The sequence below is a fragment of the Phyllopteryx taeniolatus genome, chromosome 11 (assembly GCF_024500385.1).
Source record: "Phyllopteryx taeniolatus isolate TA_2022b chromosome 11, UOR_Ptae_1.2, whole genome shotgun sequence".
In the NCBI taxonomy this organism is placed as follows: domain Eukaryota; kingdom Metazoa; phylum Chordata; class Actinopteri; order Syngnathiformes; family Syngnathidae; genus Phyllopteryx; species Phyllopteryx taeniolatus.
In genome coordinates this window covers 4,893,384-4,914,268 of record NC_084512.1, presented here as the reverse complement: position 1 = coordinate 4,914,268, position 20,885 = coordinate 4,893,384, and the positions used below count along the sequence as shown (strand labels likewise).

Sequence of the window (20,885 nt, the reverse complement as noted above, 5' to 3'; positions counted from 1 at the left end):
ATAAGTCTATGAATGAAAGCATATAGACACCAATATTTGGATCTGTGTATCTAAGTGGCAGACATACTCACGGCACGCAATGATATTTGGAAATGTTTAGTGACGCAAAGTGAAATTAGTTGTTCATATGGGAAAGAAACACAAATTCCTCAAGAGACGCTTGGGGACACATATACTGAAAGCTGAAGGACGTTTTTTGGTATTGAGCGGAGGGCAGGTCTGGGGTGGCTAATGGTCCTTGTTTTTGTGCCGCGAGAACCAGTGATGGTCGGTAAATATCCATCCATTATCCATACAGCTGGATACCATTGGGAGAGAGGCAGTACATCCTGGACAGATTGCTAGGCAATCACAGGACTGACGCCTAGAGACAGAAAACCAAGCCCATCAATTAACCTTGCTGCATGTTTTCTTTTCGTGGGAGGAAGCCGGAGGACCCAGAGAGCAGGAGATTAGAACACAAAAACCTCGTACTGTGTTTTGACAATGCTCACCACTGTGCAAATGTGACTCCCAGTCAGTAAACGCTATACTTTAACTGGAATTGATCCTGTGAAACAAGTTGGCTTCACTGCATGAATCTCTCAGCAGGTGGGCAGAACATGATGGGTTTGGCCCAGGAAGTTTATAGAGGTCCACAAAACTTGTCAAAATAGGTCATAAAAGTTCATAGCTTCAGAAACCAGTGCAGTGGATTTTAAGCGGAAGCAATTTTAAATTTGAAGTCAACAGATGTGAAAACACATCTCTTATTACAGTACATAGGTCATTTCCATATTATTTTATCAATTACGGTAAAGACATGACCCACTGAATTTCATTTTTAAAATCAATTTATTTTACTGATATGAGTATTTGAATTATTGGAGGTGGTTCTCCTTCAAAAGGTCTTAATTGTTTCTAAGAAAAAAAAAAATTCTCAAGATATTTTCCAAATTTTTATGCGAAAAGGTCTTTATCATTAGGCGTCCAAAATGAAGTTTCATGATTTGCAACGTTTTCTAGTTATGATAATTACATTATTGGACATTTAGGATTTTTCTTCTATTGCTTAATATGCCTTTTCCATAAAACTAACCCAAATGCATCTTAATGTCTTCTTTGTCACTAAGGCTGTCTTTACCATTAAGGACACTGGAGAGAGTCTCATTGTGTTGGAGCTGAATTGCCAGGATTAGGCAGCCATTTTGCATTCACACAATAGCAGAGAGCTAAATAAATGGTGTTATTTCTGAGATACGTCAATTGTGCAATTTACATGATTTGTATGAAGCTGTTGATGCCTTTACGTTAGGCACTTTTATCTTTACAGTTATAAAAAGAAGTGTATTTCAGTGGGCCAGCACCATTTGCACTGTCAATAAGGATCACCTTTACGATGAATGGCAACAATCTTAAATCATCAATAACCTTTCGAAAATAGGACTCTCGCAGGCTGTTTCAGCATGGGAGACATTTGAAACCATATAAAATATATATATAAAAAACACGGCGGCATATTTTTTATTTTATTTTTTAAAATGTGACTTTACCATTATTGTTAAAATTACATGAAAATGACCCATATATATGATTTATATGCTTGAACTATTTGGAGAAGGTGAACTTGTGGCAATTTGAAAAAGGCCCTTTTCTTGTCCAGTTTGCCTATTTGGCTAGTGTGGGCTGAACACTATGACTTCGACAGAAAGCATTGTGCGATGTTGTCTGCCTAACCTGCTGATGTGTGAATGTGGCAGTTGAGTCAGTTTTGTCCTCCATATCAATGTTGGTGCCTGGGGAGAACAGTTGTAATGCAGTCAGCCAGATAAGGACCACCTGGACTACAAGAATAAACATCCAACCAGCTTTACTTTAAAAAGTCAGATCACAATCTGCTATGTATGTTTGTGGTGGGTTCAATTGTTTCAAAAGCACAACTTATCAAACCATCTATTTTTTTTTTTATCATTCTATTATTCTGTTCAGTGTGACAGCGAAGCCTATCCCAACTGACTTTTACTTTATTTTACAATGAAACGAGAAAAAAAAAGGAAAAGATTTTTTTCTCTTCGTTGAAATTCCAGGAACAAACATTATTTTAAAAATGATTCCCATTCACACTGAGCTGCAAAAAACATAAAGAGACACTGAAATTTGCATCCTATGCCAGTAACGCATGTATACCGCAAAATATTTTTATTTTTATATGAAAGCGATACTATATTTTACATTTGTATTTGAGACTACTTTTTAAAGTTTGTGATTTCAATCTCCAGGAAATGTTTTTGTCGTATGAATTAGCTTCCAAAATGACACAGCTTTTATCCTTTTTTAGTTAAACACAGTCTCGTGTAAATGACTCGTTTGGATGAGAGTGGACTGAAGACCTGTCAGTCAAAGAGCGAACAGAAAAACTATTTACACTCAGACCTGGGCAATTTATATTCTCCAATGAATCCATATTGGTGTCAGCATAAAAAGTATTCACGCTCACTTACAGACACTTTCAGACACAAAGATATAAAAACAAAAGAAATGCCTGGTCTAAATATCCTCCAACTGACTTTAAGCTGCATCCCCTGCCCCTGTACTTCACCCAGGCAGCATCATGCGAACAATTGGCTAATGAGATTTAAGGATGGGGGCCTGAGCGGCTGCCAAATTACTGCCAGCCAAGATAAAATCTTCTCCCATCTCTCTCTCTCTCTCTCTCTCTCTCTCTCTCTTTCTTTCTCCCTCTCTCTCCTCCCTCATTTTCCCGTGTACTTTTTCAGTTTTTTTTTTTTTATATTTTTACACCCACCCATATTTGTCATTCAAACCAGCTTTAATGGAGAAAGATCTATGCATATGTAAGTGACAGAGCTGCAAGCCCATTACCGGCATTCAGTGGAACACTGTGGAGAGGGCCTCTCCAGGCTTGGATTACTGACCATTAGGGCTTATTTCTGCACCGTCTCCAGGCAATTATTCTTCGACAATCCCCCATCACCACCCCAGCCGTTTTAACCATTTCACATCTCGTAGAGTCACATCTTGGAGAGCCTCTCTCAGCGTACGCGTCAGCCTGGGTGCTGACTTGTGTATGCGTGTTGTTCAGAGGCCCTCATCTGCTGCCAGCGTGGTGGGCATGTGGAGGTGGATAGAAGGCGGGGTGGCATGACGAGGATATTGATCATTCCAGTGATTTTGAGTCAGGAGAAAATACCCCCCGTTGTGTCGAGACACACCTGTAATTAAGATTGTCATGAGGCACCACTTCCTTTTTAATGAAGTCACTTTAAAAATAAAATGCGGTGTGATATCTACATATTTGACAGTTGTTGACATAAATACATGTCTTAACATGCATGTGTGTGTTTGTGTTTTAGTAGAGGTGAAATATAAGAAATATTACACAAAGTGTAATAAGAAAATCAAATATTTCAATGCGTGTTCAACTGTCTGGGTCTATTTGTGTGTATGTGCATGTGTGCGTGCACGTGTGGAGCCAGGTGAAGGCTCTGAGCAAGCGATGACCTGTTTAGTGCGAGGCAGAGTAACCTAAAGGCTAGTTAATATCCCCATGACCTTGGCACAGCTCCAACAGCTGTGACCTAGCTGCCCAAACTGAATTTACATGCAAAAAATAGATTTTCCAGCCAGCAAACACAGTAATCATAAGCCGAGGTAATGGGAAAAAAAACGGCAAAAGCTTCATTGAAGGTTGGCAGAGTTTCAAAGAATTTTGACTTAGAAGTGTAACTCCAACTGCACTTTTGATTTCGAACACGTCTGAAGATTAGGTGGAAAATAACATTATTTTTAAAAAAATATATCAGTAATCCATGCACAAATATGCATATTTACAGAGATTTTACAAGGAAAAGGGCTCACCCACAGGTAAAATACCTGGTTTTGTAAAGCAAAATGAGACCAATTTGAAATATTAATAGGCCACAATAACCTTTCCCGTTTTGTGAATGTACAGGTATATGCCCAGCTAGCAAACACGGTCAAAGATCTTAAAATAAGAAAACCTTTTAAGATATTAAATAGAATGTGTTGGTAATAGTATGGCCACAACAAGATGTACATTTTTCTTACTTGGTCCATACCACACTCTTCCACAAAGTTATGGTTCAGCGGAGTTTGACCTCAGATTTTCAGTTACAATATGACACAACCAAAAAAAGAACTTCTTGCCCTGTGCCATGTGCCTAGCGAAGGGAATTATTTTTAGCTGACTATGACACATGCAAGATGGAAAAATTCGTCAAAGTTAGGAGCTGATAGTTGTTTTCAATATATGCCAAATTCACTGCATTCAATAGGAAAAGTGATCTCAGGAGATGTTACAAGAGTTAGGATGAACGCTGCGCTAAAATCAACCTTCAACGTGCCAAATTATTTTAAATTGAAAGAAACTGTGGGCACAACTATGTCTCAAGCCTGTTCTCGTCTTAAGCTTTGCCATGGCCTTTAACACATTTTTACATTGATAAAACATAAAACTATCTATGTGAAAATTGAAAGAGTAAGTAAAGTACACTGGATACTTTGTGACTTGGCTCATTATTGTAAATAAGGAAGTTGTTTCAGTTATAGTCTTGTGGCAAAATGGAAACTGAACTTCTTACAACAATGCAAAGGCCAGGGTTTCTTTGGTCTGTCCATTTACATCATGACTGTCATCTGTCCATCCATAACTTATTTTTAACTGCTAATCAAGCTCACCTTCCTGGTCAATATTCTATCTGATTTAGGGCAAGAGATAGAATTATTGTTTTTTTCCCCCCCCCGTTTCCCATTTATAAACATGCAAAAAAAATAAATAAATAAGCAATTACTAATATTTTATATAAGATGTCAAATTATAATAAAATAACAATATTGAAAAAAATACAAAAACAATAGTTAAGGAATAAAAATAAATAATTAACACAGACATTGGTAATTAATTACTCACTCAAACATATTGTTACTGATTATTTACATTTAAAAAAAATGTAACGATATGAATATATCATGGTTCGGTTTTATCACAGTATTATTCTTAGGGTACAATGATTATTGCGATATTCACTGTATTGCAGGAAGGTTGACAGTACAGGTGGGGCAAAGAGGTGAAAGCAGCAGAACCAAAAAACCTCTATTTTTTTTTTACTGGTCACGTCCTTCTCAATCGGCTTTCGTAGTTTCTGTGCATTTTCTCACAGTTTTTTTGTGAAAAAGACATCTTTAAATCATATATTACCGTTCACTTATATCCCCGGTCATCCAATTTTTGCATTTGTACACTGTACTTCCAAAACGCTATTATTGCTGCAGCAATAATCATGCTATGCTCACAATAATAGAGAAATTGTTCAGTAATTTAAAATTGTTAACTGTCATAGTTTTTTATTTATAACATTAGGAATTTGATACTGCCTGTTAACAGTGATTTCTTTGCTTGAGTCCAAAACTTCAAATCAAGTCATAACCACAGGAACACTCTTGAAGGAATGGAAATCCTTAGTTTCTTTTCTTCTGCTTAGTGATACTGTCGGATGATCTATTTTTATGCTTTATGCTGTAATATGCTTTAATTGGAAATGTGGACATTTAATTTGAAGAGAGGGAAGTATGTCAGTTTTATTTTTCCATTGCTATCTGTATTTATATTTTATGATTTCATTTTTGGGACTACTGTGTGCTACTCACTGGAAAAGCAATAACACACCCAAGTAATTTTACAACCACATCCACCCCCAGGCAAATTCAAGTACCATAATTTGTCGTGTATAATGTGCATTTTTTTCCGCAAAAAAATTGTCAAACGTCAATAGTGTGCATTATACATAGGTATAGGGGCAAATGAACAAACCCTCACATTTTATGAATGTATGCCGCCATCTAGAGGTTATGAAAAATCTGTACACTTGCATTCTAGTATGCCACAGCCACCTTGAGGTTATGAAAAAGTTGTAGCCTACACTTTCATTCCAAAATGACAGGGGTACATATGACTGCATATATGTACAGTATATGCTCATAAGTTTACATACCCTTGCAGAATTTGTGAAATATATATATATATATATATATATATATATATATATATATATATATATATATATATATATATATAATTTTTTTTTAATTTTTTTTTAATTTTTTTAAATATGACTGATGACAACAAAAACATCATTAATTTATTTATGGTTATGTTTTGTTGATAATGGTTCTCTGAAATGCTTGACAGTTGAATTAGAATCCCATTAAAATAAAATTAAATGTGTTTCGCCTGGCTCATCATGTTTGCTTTAAAGCATTGTACCCATCTTACGAATTCTGCCTGGGTAATCAACCATATGAGCACAACTGTGTGTTTTATCATTTACTAAATAAAAGTAGGGCTGTGAATTTCAAAATAAGAGCAAGTAAATAAAAATAAAGTATTATGTGTTCAAATAAAGTGCTTCAGAATAATTCTAACAAAATACAGATAATACTTAATGCTTTGATCATATGGATAGAAGCAAAATCATGCATTGTAAAAATGCATTATACATAGGTTGAAGGGTTTTCCAGAATTTTGAGGTCAACTTTGTGGGGTGCGTATTATACATGGGTGTGCATTACACATGAGAAATGATGGTAATTGAATATGACATAATTGTTTATGGCAGAAAGGATTTGTATGATTTAGTGGCATCAGTAATCGATACAGAGCTACAGTCGCAAGGCATGGACGACCATTCACAATCACACTCACACCGTCACAATCACACTCACACCGTCACCGAGTGGAAAGTGAACTCACGCTGCCCGCACCAATGTCAGACGAACGTACCACTACACCATCAGTGACTCTGAAAATGAATACTTTTTTTTTTTTTTTTTTTTAAATACGACTGATGAGTGAACAACAACTATCATTCATTTATTTATGGTTATGTTTTGTTTAATGATAATGCGTTTCAGAAAAGCTTGACAGTTTAATTTTATTATATTATATATATTTATTCCATTAAAATAAATGTGTTTTGGCTGGTCCTTCATGTTTTCCTTTAAGAATGTGTTTTCTCATTTAGTAAATAAAACTAGGGCTTAGAATTTCAAAATAAGAGCAAGTAAATAAAAAGAAAGTGTTACATGTTAATATAAAGTGCTTAACTTCAGAATAATTATTTGAAATAAATTAATAAAATACTGATAATACTTCATGTTTTGATCATATGGGGAGAAGCAAAACCATGCATTGTAAAAACGCATTATACAGAGGTAGAAGGGTTTTCCAGAATTTTCAGGTCAACTTTGGGGGTGCGTATTATACATGGGTGCGCATTATACACCAGAAATTATGTTACTCATCAACTTGAAACGTTTTGTCCCTGATTTTTATGACTGTGCATTGACTCTCCAATCAGAAACATGAGGCCTTGTGAAAACACGTTACTTGGATGTGTTGCTAATAGCATCACCACTTGTAGTATTCTAAGTATTCCTAACTAGGAGACTAATGTTTATACAGAAAACATTCATTCACACAGAAACTGATTAAATACATACATGTGAATACACTCACGTCACATAAGTAGACAGTATAAGTCAGTATAATGAAATTATCCCAAATGCAAACGTATCAAAGTTGAGCAGCTCAATTATTTAAAAGACTAGCAAGTACATCATTAAGGACACAGTAATTATTCTCTGTCATGATGAAGTTTTTTTAAGGCATCTGCATTATGCTTTCTGCCCTCCCTCACAGAGATTAATATTCCAGCTGTAGAAAAGTAATGCCAACACCCCAGTCATCCATAATTGAAAAGCATGGGGAATTTGTGAAAGGTTGCACAGGATGACAAGGTGGGGTTCCAAGGCTCCAGGCGAGATTGATTTCATTGCGGATCACAAACAATTGTTCATTAAGTGGATGACATAACAGAAAATGAATCACACAATGCACCAGTTACAGGTACAAAATTACACATTCACAAATATGGAAGAAAGATTTAACTCACAAAATATGAACACCAGTTTTATTTGTAAAATCTTTACTTCCTTTGTACATATTTTGAAACTCTGGTAGGCTGTAGGTGCCAGTCGATCAAGAACAAATCTGAAATGCTTTTTCAAAATGGCAGCAACACATTTGTGTGTCCCAAAATTCAAGAGGGCTGTGCTTGACTAGCAACCAGTCCAGGGTGTACTCTCGCCCCAAAGCCAGCTGGGAAAGCCTGCAGCTCACCCGCAACCCTAATGAGAACGAGTGGTATAGCAAAGGGATGGATGGATAAAAAAGAGAGATTTTCTTTTTAGGGTCTCTTGCAGACGTTTTATGCAGTATTTATTATTATTGTTATTATTATTATTGTTATTATGCGGTACTGTGGACGACTGGTTCGAACATCTGCCTCACAGTTCTGAGGACTGGTGTTCAAATCCGGCCTCGCCTGTGTTGCGTTTACATATTCTCCCCGTGTCTGCGTGGGTTTCCTCCGGGTACTCCAGTTTCCTCCCACATCCCCAAAACATTCATGTGAAGTTAATTAAAAACTCTAAATTGCCCGTAGGTGTGAATGGTTGTTTGTCTATATCTGACCTGTGATTGGCTGGCGACGCGTTCGGGGTGTGCCCCGCCTCTCGTCCAGATTCAGCTGGACCTGCAACCCTAGTGAGGATAATCGGTACGGAAAATGGATAGCTGGATTATTATTATCCATCCGTCCATTTTCTGAGCCGCTTCTCCTCACTAGGGTCACGGGCGTGCTGGAGCCTATCCCAGCTATCACCGGGGTACACCCTGAACTGGTTGCCAGCCAATCGCAGGGCACAAACAAACAAACAACCAGTCGCACTCACATTCACACCTATGAGCAATTTAGAGTCGTCAATTAACCTACCATGCATGTTTTTGGGATGTGGGAGGAAACCGGAGTGCGCGGAGAAAACCCACGCAGGCATGGGGAAAAAATGCAAACTCCACACAGGCGGGGCCGGGATTTGAACCCCGGACCCCAGAACTGTGAGGCAGATGTGCTAACCAGTCGTTCACCGTGCCGACCATTAAAACTCATTGTTTTGTTGAATTTAACTCGTCCCGAGTAGATGGCAATTGGATGCATCTACCAGCTTTGTGTAACTGCCTTTAAAAACTAAAGAAAACTGCTTTGGGAGAGGCCAGCACCAATTGCCACGTGGTGATAGGTCCTCAGAACTGTGAGATAAACGCTCTAACCAGTCGCCCACCGTGCCGCCATTATTATTATTATCATTATTATTATTATTATTGGCGGCACGGTGGCCGACTGGTTAGAGCGTCAGCCTCACAGTTCTGAGGACCCGGGTTCAATCCCTGGCCCCGCCTGTGTGGAGTTTGCATGTTCTCCCCGTGCCTGCGTGGGTTTTCTCCGGGCACTCCGGTTTCCTCCCACATCCCAAAAACATGCATGAATTGGAGACTCTAAATTGCCCGTAGGCATGACTGTGAGTGCGAATGGTTGTTTGTTCCTATGTGCCCTGCGATTGGCTGGCAACCAGTTCAGGGTGTACCCCGCCTCCTGCCCGATGACAGCTGGGATAGGCTCCAGCACGCACGCGACCCTAGTGAGGAGAAGCGGCTCGGAAAATGGATGGATGGATGGATTATTATTATTGAAGCAGTATATTTATATTCTTAATCTTTGCCCTATCACCCGATTTGATTGCTAATATGCAAGTGACGGGGTCCTGGGGCTCACTACTCATGATATCGTTGCATGGACATCAGCACTATGTTGATGTGTCGAAAAAATTGTAAGTGATCAGTGTTAGATACGACACTCTCTCAGTTACTCCCGACACGTGCGCTCTCTCTCTCTCTCTCTCTCTCTCTCTCTCTCTCTCTCTCTCTCTCTCACACATACACGCACACACACACACCAAGAGATTATTTTAACAGCACACTGGCTGCTGATTTCTCTTCCCTTATAAAGGCAACGCTACCAATTGCAGACTCAACCGGTTTAGCATGCTAACAAGCTAACAAAGCCTTTTCATTACTCTTACATTGACTAATGGACTGCTCCCTCCTTGTCCATTCAATCGAGGGTTATGCTAATAAGATAACAAGTGTCATTGTGTTGCTGTAATGTTACATGGCCTAATGCCATATAGCTCCCATAGCATAAGTTTATGGTAACAAGCTAATGAGCTCAATCTGCTTCTGTGATAACGGCCTAAAGGGGCACATTACAACCTGTTCAAACATGAGTTAAAATGCTAACAAGCTGCTGCCGCAGTCCTGGAACATGAACTATTCCTTGTCACACCAACCTCATCACCAGCATCAGAATACTCTATAAACCAAGACAAAGAGGCTTTTAAACTCCAAGGAATTGTTTGTTGCGTTCAAAGCCAAACCCATTACAATGCATTTCTCAAATGGAAGTTATTTCAAATTCAAAACACAATAGTAACAACAGTAATCTTAGGCCAACATCGTTAGTGCAAATCATGCATTATTGTCTTTCCTTAAATTCAGCACTGTGTATAATATTATTGGATTGTGATAGCAATTTATTAACACCACTTAAATACTAAATAGATTTTTTAGGATTCATATTCATAATTTCACAACTCGAGATTTACCAAATCTTACATCACGCCAAAATTAGGCCGCTTTTTGTTTTAACATTGAAGAATGAAATTTACTACAATATTCATTTTCAGAGCCGCTGATGGTGTAGTGGTACGTTCGTCTGACTTTGGAGTGGGCCGCGTGAGTTCAGTTCCCACTTGGTGACGGTGTGAGTGTGATTGTGAATGGCTGTCCGTACCCTGCGACTGAGTGGCGACCAGTTCAGGGTGGAGGAAGTTAGCTGGGGTAGGCTCCTGTGTTCCTGAACATGATAAGCGGTGTTGAGAATGTATGGATGGATAGATTCATTTTCAGATTTATATTGATTTCACTGAGGGCAGTGCTGTACTGTATCCAGAGAGGATGGGAGGTTGCACCAGTCATAATTGACAATTCATTTCATCCCAGTCTGTAGCTCTGTATCGATTACTGATGCCACTAAATAATACAAATCCTTTCTGCCATAAACAATTATGTCATATTCAATTACCATCATTTCTCATGTATAATGCACACCCATGTATAATACACCCCCCCCCAAAGTTGATCAAAGCATGAAGTATTATCTGTATTTTGTTAGTTTTTTACAATAATTATTCTGAAGCACTTCATTTGAACACGTACTACTTTCTTTTTATTTACGTGCTCTTATTTTGAAATTCACAGCCCTACTTTTATTTAGTAAATGATAAAACACACAGTTGTGCTCATATGGTTGATTACCCAGGCAGAATTTGTAAGATGAATACAATGCTTTAAAGCAAACATGATGAGCCAGGCGAAACACATTTCATTTTATTTTAATGGGATTCTAATTCAACTGTCAAGCATTTCAGAGAACCATTATCATTCAACAAAACATAACCATAAAGAAATTAATGATGTTTTTTTGTTGTCATCAATCGTATTTAAAAAAAAATAATAATAATAAAAAAAAAATTACAAAAAAAAAAATATATATATATATTTCACAAATTCTGCAAGGGTATGTAAACTTATGAGCAAAACTGTACATATATGCTGTCATACGTACCCGTGTCATATTGGAATAAAAGTCTTTATATTTTCCATTACCTCTAGATGGCGGCATACATTTATAAAATGTGAAAGTATTTTCCATTTTCCCCTATACCTATGTATAATGCGCACTATTTACTTTTGACAATTTTTTGGGGGGGAAAAAAATTGGCATTTTACACGATAAATTACGGTATGTTTTAGAATTGTTTTTGCAAGGAAATTTACATTAGTGAGACATTCTTCTTGAAAAGGGCCATTATAAGAGTTATGTACAGTGGTAGGTCACATAAACTGCAAACGCCACAACAAATGCAAACTCCACAACACAACGACATTAACCCACAACGGAAATGCAAACACCACAACATAACATGTTAAAATTACAACACAGCGATATTAACAGAAGTGACCACGGGACTCCCCACTGTATAATTCATTTGGGTTACCATAGACTCCTATTGCCGACGGACCAATTGACTAAGTGGGGAAGTTGCACAAGTTTTAATTTATGACAACCTGAAAATGCTTACTTTCAGAAATACTTTCACTTACTTTTCCAACTTTGTTCATTAAAACTTGTGCAACTTCCCATTCCAGTCACTTTTTTCTCAACTTTATTCATCAAATCCCATACAATTATTGATATAATTTAAGGTTTTGAAGTGTGTTTCTTTAGCTTTTGGTGATATGCGGAGAGTGAAGTGTTCACTTCTAATCAAAATTTTTTTATCATTAGGATAATATTTTAATAGATTTTTCCTTATTAAAGATAAAGGGAACCCATTCGTACTTGAGCAATATGACTTTCCGGTGACCAGGACGAATTATACATTCGAAGTCCTGGTGCTCACTTTCGTTGCACCTTAATTTCAGTGTTGTGATTTTCTGCTGTGATGTTGGCATTTAATTTGTGGGATAATTTCGTTGTGTTGTGGCGTTTGCAATTGTTGTGACCTGTCTCAGCTACTGTACAAATGAACACATTCTGTCATAGAAAAATAAATAAATAAACAGAACAGATGGAACCAAACACAACACGTTGGGAGGTAAAACAAAGATTCTCACCCAGGAAGGCTCACAACCCCTGAAATAGTGGTATCATGAGGTTAGGCATGGTAGGTAACCAGCTACCACAAAGAATCCGCACCCAGGTAGAGAGATTTGGTATTGCAGTACTTTCACGCATCTCTTCACCCCTTCACTCTACCTTGAGAAGAGAGAGAGAGAGAGAGAGAGAGAGAGAGAGAGAGAGAGAGAGAGAGAGAGAGAGATGTAAGGTGGCATGATGGCAGGCGCCCGAAAGTGTACACAATCACTCAGATACTAGTGGCACCGCTAAAAATTGCCACCATATATCAGCTTATGGTTTACGGGCTGTGGCAGAAAGGACGGCAAAAGGTCAAGTGGAAAAAACATATAGACATGTCAAACCACTGCTCGGGGCACCTGAGCTCTGGGCTGATGTCTGAGGTGACGGTCTGGCTGTTCGTGTGTCTGTGCATGTGTCACAGAGAGCGTGTGCATGTCTGTGCTTGTTGGTCCAACACAAACTCAAAGAGGAAAGATTAATACCTGATTTATTCAACTTTACAGGCTAGCAAAAATATCTGTAACATTTTGGAGTGGAGAAAATTCAGGTTGACTTATGGGTCTCTCACAAGGTAAGTTGTTCTGATGTGCAGTAGGATGCACAAATGCCCCAACACTAGAATTTCACTTGCGCCCGATTATGTTTTTGTTCTACTCAAAAAGTTATGAAAAAAAGTAAAATTTTATGACAATTGCACTACATCTTCGTACTGGGTCCACATTAAGCTTGAATCATGGGCTGAAATTGCTGCATGAATACAGACCCTTTCCAAAAATGTTTAATATCATCCATCCATCCATTTTCCTAGCTGCTTATCCTCACAAGAGTCACGGGTGTGCTGGAGTCCATCCCAGCTATCTTCGGGCAGGAGGCGGGCCACACCCTGAACTGGTTGCCAGCCAATCACAGGGCACATATAAACAAAAAACCATTCACACTCACATTCACACCTACGGGCAATTTAGAGTCATCAATTAACCTAGCATGCATGTTTTTGGGATATGGGAGGAAACCGGAGTGCCCGGAGAAAACCCACACAGGCACGGGGAGAACATGCAAACTCCACACAGGTGGAGCCAGGATTTGAATCCCGGTCCTCAGAACTGTGAGGTAGATATGCTAACCAGTTGTCCACCGTGCCGCTAGAATATCATGGAAAAGTTTATTTATTTCCATAATTCCATTCAAAAAGTTATAGATTATTGATTCAGGGCCCACAATAAAGAATTTCAAGTATTTATTTATTTATTTTTACATAATTTAGGCTTCCAGCTCATAAAACCCAGAAAAGAATTTGAATACTGTGAAAAAATCAGCCCAAATTTTGCAGGCCATAAATGTTTTACTGAGTGTCACACAATAATCATCTACTAAACTCAAAGCACCTGCACATGTTTTCCCAGGTGGCATTAAATTGCTTCAGTTTGGTTCAATTGTCTTAGTTGGCTTCAATATGGGGAAGACTGCAGACTTGACAACTGGGCAGAAGACCATCATTGATACCCTCCACAGGATGGGTAAGCCACAAAATTTCACAGCTAAGGAGGCTGGCTGTTAACAGAGTGCTGTGTCCAAGCATATCAATGGAAAGTCTAGTGGAAGGACAAAATGTGGCCGGAGAAGATGTACCAGCAAAGGAGATGACCATGGGCTTCAGTGGATTTTCAAAGAGAGAAGATTCAAGAATCTAGCAGAGATCCAGAAAGAGTGGAATGAGGCAGGAGTCACACCTTCAAAAACCACCACATTTAGACGCATCCGGGAGATGACCTACAACTGTCGGGTTCCTCGGGTCAAGCCACTTTTGAGCCTGAGCCAACGTAGGAAGGGTCTCAACTGGGCCAAGGAGAAGAAGGACTGGACTGTTGCCCAGTGGTCCAAAGTCCTCTTTTCCAATGAAAGAAAAGTGTGCCTTTCATTCAGGAATCAAGTTCCAAGGGTTAGGAGGAAGACGGGTGAAGAACAGAACCTAAGCTGCTTGAGGTCCAGTGTGAAATATCCACAGTCAGTCATGATTTTGGTGCAATGTCCAGTGTAGGTTTTGGTAAACTTTGCTTTCTTAAATCCAAGGTCACTGCAACAGTCTGCGAGAATATTTTAGAGGACTTCATGATTCCTTCTGCTGTACATCTGTATGGAGATACAGATTTCATTTTCCAGCAGGACCTGGCCCATGCCCATACCACCAGAAGCACCAAAACCTGGTTTGGCCCATGCCATCACAGTGCTTGACTGACCAGCCAACTCTCTGGATCTATGGGCTTCCAGCTCATATAACCCAAGAGCCCAAGCCCATGGGGCAGCTGTGACCCAATGGTTAAGATCATTGCCTGCCACTGTGTGGGTTCCTAGGTTCAAGACCCCGACCAGACCATCCGCCAACATCCCCGCGACTCACAGCTGTGGTGTCCTTGAGCAAGACACTGATACTCCGAATTGCTCCTTGGGCGCTTCAGCTGCCCCCCGCTCCAGTGTGTTCCACTAACAAGTGTGTGTGTTTACTGTGATGGGTAAAATGCAGAGAACAAATTTTGTGTGCATGCATGCATGTTCATGACAATAAAGGTGATTCTTTTTCTTCTTCTTCTTCTTCTTCTTCTAAACCCCATTGAGAATCTATGAGGTATTATCAAGAGGAAAATATAACTCCCAGTCTATGCCACAGCCTGATTGCCTCAATGCCACGGCGCATCGAGGTAGGGATTAAAGCAAAGGGATTCCCAACCAAGTATTGAAGATTACCATATCGTTTTGAAAGTACCATATTTTGATTGATTAAATGTGACCCTCATTTCTTTCTTTTTTTTCTACAAAAACTGAGAAGTAAATGATTTCTTCACAATATTCAAATTTTTTGAATTCCTGATTTCATGGGTTTTATGAATTGGAAGCCCAAATTATGTAAAAAATAAACAAATAAATACTTGAAATTGTTTAAATTGTGGGCCCTGAATCTATAATCTATGAAAGTTTAACTTTTTGAATGGAATGGAATATACCTTTCCATGATATTCACATTCTTGGAAAGGGTCTGTATTGTAAAATGATGTTTTCATTTGGCAGAACTTTGCTTAACTTACCTATCTACAGAGTGAGACAGTTCTGTTGGCAACTCTCATTATTTCAAGTTGCTTGGTGTACCATCTTGTGCCAGGTACTGATGAAAAGACATGATATGAATTTCTGTGCCATGAATAAGCTACTCAGTGAGTGGAGGTGTGTAGATAAAGTTGTGAACATGGCCCTCGACACAGCAGCACGCAACACTGGCCAGGCATTTTTTGGTCGAATCCTCACGCTGACTTTCTTTGATTTACAAACTCTCAAGTAAAAGACTGGGCTCACCAGCTGCTTCATGCTCACTGTTAATCTTTTTATGCCACATTTTCCACATGTAACCTCTTTCTTCAGTTTTGCTGTTGTCATAGTATTCCAGCAAGTTTCTTGGATTTCTTGTTCCAGTAGCGCATTTCTAATCAGCATGACCTGGGCCTCAAGTAACTGACACAGAGCTTGTTAATTCAGACCACTGGAATGTGAATATGGCTTTGATTATATGCCTCTCACGAACACTGTGTGAGGTAGGGGCTTGTTGCATGACGGGTAGACCTTAATAATAACGGCATTAAGAGTGGCTAAACTCTCCACTGGTTTTACAACATACTGTATCAGTGGGTGACAGATACAAGACAAGGTCCATTCAATATTTGCTACATTGACATGAGATACACATACAGTCATGGAAGTTGTTTATGTTTAGGTGATCGAATAGTACTAGGATACAGGCCAACTGTGATTTGAGAATGTTTCAAGATATATTAAAGATATCTTGGCGTTTCTGTACTGTACATTTATGCTTTATGTGTTATCATCTGTGTTTGTCTGTTATCTATGGTGTACACAGTTTTATGTGTCTGTTGCACTCTAGCTTGTTTCCAGAGTCAGCAAACACAGGTACTGTATATACGCCAGATACTGTAACCTCTCGGTCGACCTCCACTGACAAGACAGATCGCTCCATTCATTTACGGGTGAGTGCACCGAGTGCTCTATTCATCTGCACCTGAGTGGATCAGGCCAACCAGCATTTTTCACACCGCTGGCCCATGATGCATCTGGGGCTTGGGAAGAATGTCACCGGCCTGAATGCCTTGATCTGTCATGAGGCCCTTGCTGCCAGACCACTCACATGACACGGTGACACACAGGACCATCCACATATGTAGTGAGTTGCTTAAATATGTACTGAATAAAGCGGAATAATCAATTTCCATAAACAGGTCATTCAAATAGTTTTCATCATGTTTGTTTATTAGTTAGTTATTACTACACTATATTGAAATATATTCAAAGAATACCAACTGGACTTATCTGTGCAGATTCTCAAATTTTATTTCACGAACCACACTGGGCAACAACAACAACCGATTTTTAACCACCCCCAAGGAACACCTAAAATTTTAGAACAAAAGAAGACTTGTATTAAAGGTGAAATGTCTTCAACAAACACAAACAGACTAGTTGCCATGATTCAACCTTTGCGGATTACCGTTGGTTTTATGTCAACAATAGTTGTGGGAAGAAACACAGAGCTCAATTGGGAAAATATGGCGGATGGCAGTTAGCCAGTCAGCTGACTAGTATCTAACCATAAACTCAAGTACATAATAATAATGTAGCAGCATACATACACGTCACTCAGTACTCCATCTTGTCAAACAGCACGAGTTGGAACTCAAATGCACAACACTAGTCATAGAATATACAAATCAATGTCCTTTGTACATAAAAAGTTGGTAAATGCAGCTCTGACTCATACAGAGTCCTTTCAAGCCAACAGGAATGGCACCAAAACATGTAGTAGTAGCAACCTTCCAAAATAAAACGAGTAGCAGCACTAAATCAGACCAAACATTCTGACTCAGTCATCTACATGGCTACTGTTGATCTACGACTCAGTAAAATGAAATATTTGGTAATGCTTGGCAAAAATATCTGGACAACCAGAATCTTTTGTGCTTGGAATGTGGGTCCGCTTACTTCATTTTGAATTGTCCTTTGAATTATGCAGAATTACTATTGAACATTGGATCCACATTGGATAATACTCATCCAACTTAATTTGTTTTCGTTTGTTTAAATTTTTAATAATTAGTGTGCACTAAAGCCCTTTCCAGTGACTCTCAGAGGCAACCATGTTTCAAGACTTCAATGGTATTTATAATACTTGATTGACTGGCAAAAACTATAACAAAAAATATGAATTGCAGTCAGAATTATGTAAAGGCAGTTGGACGAGGATGTTGAAGGATAGCGCAAGATGGACATAGTGGAGTCATGAGGGTGACCACGGTCTGCAAACTGTGTGAAGCCAAAAATGATGACGGCGACAAAGTGTAGAAGGGGCACTCGGTGACACAGCTGGCAAAAGCTGGCAGAGGTGGCCCAGTTAGCCCAGTTAACCGGCTGGCTTCCACTGGACCACGCACAGATGCCCATTTACTGCCCCGCTGATGAGACCCTTGGGGCATAACCGACACGCACACACATAAACACACACACAATTATACATAGACATGCGTACATATTACCCAAAGATATAGATGTATGGACATACACACACCTGAGTAATATACAGTGTAGATAAATACCACGTGCACACACACACACACACACACACACACACATAAACAGCTGAGGCACTCTTCTTTGTGTTATTGCTGATGCATACACACGGTAGGGGATGACTCACTCAAGTTTAAACAGCACTTAACACATAATTTTCACAAAAATGTCCCCAGTCATACTGTACATACACATTCACAAACCAAACCCACAAATCCCCTGCCGCTGAGCCAGTATGTTCCAGCAAAGCAGTCACCGCACAGACCCAGTGACTGCCCACACACACACACACACACACACGCACACACACACACACATACGCACACACACACACGCACAAACTGCAATTCTCACCTCGGGGCAGAGATGTGCTCTGATGTTTCCGGGGCAGTGGGCAGTCACGAGTGTGTGTGTGCCTGACAGCTGTTTATGTGCATGTCTGTGTGTGTTTGTGTGTGTTGGCGTGGTGCCCTAATTTGACAGACCCGGAGCAGTGGTTGATCCCAAGTACAGTTGATTTGGCTTGATGTTGACCCTACAGGCCTTGTCAGCTCCAACATGCTCCCTGTCTCTGCTTGTAGCCCCGCATGTCACTGACTGGACACACACGTTTGCACACACATACCATAAAAATATATTAAATCAAACAAAAGATGACAATACTATGAATCAAATACAGATATGTATTGTTTTTTGGCAATATTTCTTGATTTGTTGTCATTTAAACAATTTATTGTGTACAGTACATCATTTTTTGTGCGTCCTTTTTTGTAAGACTTTAACCCTAAGAAATTATTGAGGTAAATTTTAACTTATTTGTTAGTTTTTATTACTATTATTATTATTATTATTATTATTATTACCTTTTCTCTCTGAAGTGACCGCAATTGTGAGGTTGTCAGTTGAATGAACCATCCAGTAGCCCATAACAGTTGAAAAGTGGTTAAGTAATTTGTTTATTTCTAGTTCATCTACCCTGCAGCAAAAACGAATCTGACTTTTCTAAGTAATGTCTTCTTTTGACCTAAAAATAAGTGGACACGTGGATCACAATGTCTTGCTGAGGGAGTCAAAAATCTGTGCTTAACCTCTGTTTGTGTTGATGACAGTAAATAAAATGACGATCTTGACAGGATCTACCATTCGTCAAGATGTACAATTATAGGTAGATGATTGGTTCATCCTGATACTATTCTGTAACTTGTGAGGAGTGTTTTGCCAATTAATATGTACTTGGGTAATGTGGATAGTAATGGTATTACTGCTACTAGGCAACTGTTGAATGTAACTAATAAAGTAACTGGTAATCTAACAAATTTCCTTATAAAAATAATCAGTAAAGTATTTAAGTTACTTTTTCAAGGTAACTGTGGCAACACTGGTTCAGAAACTGTGAGTTACAAGATAAGGTGCTTTTTCATGCAAAGTCTTAGTAAAGGAATAACAAGAAGCTACATAAAACCCTTTCCAAAAAATTAGATTATCATGGAAACGTTTATTTATTTCCATAATTCCATTCAAAGGGTTTCATAGATTATTGATTCAGGGCCCACAATTTAAACAATTTCAACCAACGTAAGAAGCGTCTCAACTGGGCCAAGGAGAAGAAGGACTGGACTGTTGGCCAGTGGTCCAAGGTCCTCTTTTCCGATGAAAGTAAAGTGTGCCTTTCAGTTAGACGGGTGAAGAACAGAACCAAAGCTGCTTGACGTCCAGTGTGAAATATCCACAGTCACTCATGATTTGGGGTGCAATGTCCACTGCAGGTGTTGGTAAACTCTGCTTTCTTAAATCTGAGGTCACCGCAACAGTCTACCAGAATGTTTTAGACGACTTCCTGATTCCTTCTGCTGAGGATCTGTATGGAGATGCAGATTTCATCTTCCAGCAGCACCTGGCCCCTGTCCATCGGGTCAGAAGCACCAAAACCTGCTTTGATGCACATGCCATCACAGTGCTTGACTGGCCAGGTAACTCGTCGGATCTAAACCCCATTAAGAATCTATGGGGTATTATCAAGAGGAACATGAGGGGCACCAGACCCAAAAACAAAGAAGAACTGACAGCAACCATCACGGAAATCTGGGCTTCCATAACTCCCAGGCAATGCCACAGGCTGATTGTGTTTCAAGCAAAGGGATTCCCAACCAAGTATTGAAGCGTAACATCATTTTGAAACTACGATATTTTGTTTGATTTAATGTGACCCTAATTTCTTTCTTTATTTATTTTTTTTCTACAAAAACTGAGAAGTAAATGGTGATTTCTTCTCAGTATTCTAATATTTGAATTACTGATTTTGTGGGTTTTGTGAGCTGGAAACCAAAATCATGTAAAAAGGAATAAATACTTTTGAATAATAAATTGTGTAAATTGTGGGCCCTGAATCTATAATATATGAAAGTTTAACTTTTTTAATGGAATAAAGGAAAGAAATAAACGTTTCTATGATATAATTTTTTAGAAACGGTCTGTATTTCTGCAATCATACCATAATTTCAATTTGTCTCATTTTGTTCACTTTGTGTGTTAGATAATTTAAAATACATGCTCTCTTGATGTTATCCAAATATGTCTTCTTCT

The 20,885-nt window shown here is 38.9% G+C and overlaps 1 long non-coding RNA gene across 1 annotated transcript; it reads right to left on the bottom strand.

Annotated features, from left to right (window-relative positions):
- Positions 1-2,880: 2,880 nt before the first annotated feature.
- On the bottom strand, positions 2,881-18,734 carry LOC133485513 (uncharacterized). The gene is made up of 3 exons (XR_009790713.1): positions 18,657-18,734; positions 12,653-12,790; positions 2,881-3,212 (listed from the first exon to the last, which is right to left on the bottom strand). It is a non-coding gene; the product is annotated as an uncharacterized LOC133485513 (long non-coding RNA).
- Positions 18,735-20,885: the final 2,151 nt, after the last annotated feature.